At 49.9% G+C, this 2,592-nt stretch overlaps 1 pseudogene; it reads right to left on the bottom strand.

The window, feature by feature from the left end:
• Window positions 1–1,729: 1,729 nt before the first annotated feature.
• Window positions 1,730–2,190, bottom strand: LOC108531160 (high mobility group protein HMG-I/HMG-Y-like; annotated as a pseudogene).
• Window positions 2,191–2,592: the final 402 nt, after the last annotated feature.

The raw sequence follows: 2,592 nt of genomic DNA, 5'->3' as shown, positions 1-2,592 counted from the left end.
CAGCCTTCAGAGACCCAGCCTTCACTTGATCTTTCCACACTCTACAGGAGGATCTTGCACCTCGCTCTACTTGAAAAGATATGTCTATGACTTTCAGATCCAGAGTAAAATATGCTTTGAAATGAACCAGAGTTTCATGTTACTTTTGAGTCAGTAAACTTGGCCGGTGTTCGTTCTTATTCTTTCATTTTAAAGTATCTCTTTCATTTTTCTATTCCACATCAGCTATAAGCTATAGCAAAATTTGCACATTATAGTTATTATTAAATTATTAAACTACCATCCAGGACAAGAAGTGTAACAGACTGCACTGTGAAGCTGGGACAATGATTATATAATGTGTCCCTTCTTAGGTAATGAAATATTTTTAAGTTTCTTCATCGAGCTCTCAGAGTTACATCTGATGAGATTATGTACTGATAATACTGCCCAGATTCTGGTTCTATTTTAAACTCTGAAATAATTTGTGACATTTTGTAAATCTAAAAAGCTCTTTTAAGTGAAAATTTGAACCAAACTTGAACATTTTCAGTATGTAAATCAATTCAGCTGGTTCTTTTTCTTTTTTTTTTTCGAAAAGGATTTTTTTTTTTTTTTTTTTTTTTTTTTTTTTTTTTTAATTCAAGTAACTGCAAATAGGAAACCAGAGGGGGAGCTCCAGGCTGGGACAAATCATGGCTACCCCTCCCCAACAGAATAGGGGGGAAGGTGGCCCCTACACCCTTTATGGTCGATTTGGGTCCCCTTGCTCACTCTGCTGCAACATCCTACGGGCAGGGCGCCACCTTCCCTGGGACTGGGGTAGTCGGTCACCCAGCCTGCCATCCTCCAGCTCCTCTTCCCCAGGAAGAGTATCTTGGGGGAGGAGACCGCGAGCAGAACAGGAGGCAATGAGGATGAACAGTTGGCACTGGTAGCAGCAGCAATGACGGATGTTGAAGAATGCAACATTGGACAAAAAACAACACAACTGTCCAGAGGTAATTTGTGAACAGAGGAAAAATGGAACCAGAACCTTGTGGGGCAGGGAGGAGCAGGAGGGAGGTTGGGAGTGGGCAGGGTGCGCTCTTTGTTATTGGTGCCCCACCTGAGGAGGGGGAAATGGCCAGTGGCAGAAGTAGGTTGGGGAGCAGCCCCAGTCCACCTCAGGTGGCAGCCACAGGGCTCATGGGCCTCACCTGGACAGTAAGTGACTGCATCTCCATCACCACAATGTGTACTCAGATTCCAGGCGGAGGGGCAAGGGGGCTGCCGCCACAGTGAAGAGGGAGTAGGGGACTCACCCCTCCTGCCTTCCTGTAGCCGAAGCGGGCTGTCCAACCTAGTGCAGGGACTAGGGAAGGTGGGGAAAGATGAAAGGTGTGAACCCCACGTGGTGACAGTGTGGCTGGGGGAATCCTGGGGGCCAGCACCCCTCCACTGACCACACCTGCTGCTGTCAGGGCAGTAGGGTAGGCTGTGCCAGGATGAGATGGGGCTCTGGCCCCTTTTCAGGCCAGGAGCACCCTCCCAGGCCCCACTATGGGAAGCCAGAGGGAACAGTGAAGGAGCAGAGAGGGTGCCCCCAAACCAAAAGGCCAGAGAGCAATATTCCCCCCACCAAGAGAGTGGGGATGCAGCAGGTGCGGGGTGCGGCTAAGTGGGACATCAGCCTTGTCCAGGAGGGCATGTGTATATGTGGGTAGGTGGGGGAAGCTGGGAACTGAGGCCGGAGAAAAACCCTCCCCACTCAGCCCATGGGCGCCCTGCAGCGGCCGGTGTGCTGTGTGGTGTGGTGTGAGGGCTCAGGTGGAAGATGGGGGTGGCGGCCAGAGGCGGTGGTGATGGGGGCCTGGGGCAGGGGCAGTGGGAGCGGAGCAAAGCTGTCCAGTCCCAGAAGGAAGGTGCTCCTCCAGGGAGGTCCCTGCTCCTCCTCCGAGGACTCCTGCGACATGCCCTCCTCTTCCTCCTCCTCCAGTGTTGTGGGTCTGCCCCTTGGTGTCCTTCCTGGAGTTATGGTGGTTTTCTAGGTCTTGGCAGCGTCCTTGTTTCTGCTTCCCTTTGGTCGCCCAGAGGTCTCTTAGCTGTTGGCACTTCGCTGGGCTCCTTCGGAGGCTGCTTGCGCGGCCTGCCCGGGCCCCGCTTCTCAGTGACGTCCTTTTCCTGCTTGGAAGCCCAGGGCGGGCTGGACTTCGAGCTCGACTGGCTCATCTTCCCTTCTCTAAGGAGCAGGTGGAAGAGTGACGGCTGGGATGGCCCTTCTTGGAGCCGGGCCAGCGCCAGAAATAGCCCTGGCTCGGGGTCCCAGTTACAGGACTCAGCTGGTTCTTAAGAGTATATTTTATGCCTTTCTGGTTTTCAACTGGAAGCGTTAGCAATGAATATGAAAGCTTTTCCTGTGGTTTTCTCTTGCATTTAGAAGTTCACTTATGATTACATGTATTTACCTCTTTATTAGAAATGCTCATATTAAATAACACTATAGATCATCATCATATTGGTATTTTTATAAATTGATGTAAATCCATGTAAACACATATGGAGAGTTTCTTTCATAGTTTTACTTCTGAAAATAATGACTAAATTTACTTAGATTTTACCTTCCACTTTTAA

The sequence above is a fragment of the Rhinopithecus bieti genome, unplaced genomic scaffold, assembly GCF_001698545.2.
Source record: "Rhinopithecus bieti isolate Rb0 unplaced genomic scaffold, ASM169854v2 scaffold_8350, whole genome shotgun sequence".
NCBI classification, from domain to species: domain Eukaryota; kingdom Metazoa; phylum Chordata; class Mammalia; order Primates; family Cercopithecidae; genus Rhinopithecus; species Rhinopithecus bieti.
The sequence above is the reverse complement of the archived record's forward strand: the minus strand, read 5'-3'. Positions and strand labels throughout refer to the sequence as shown.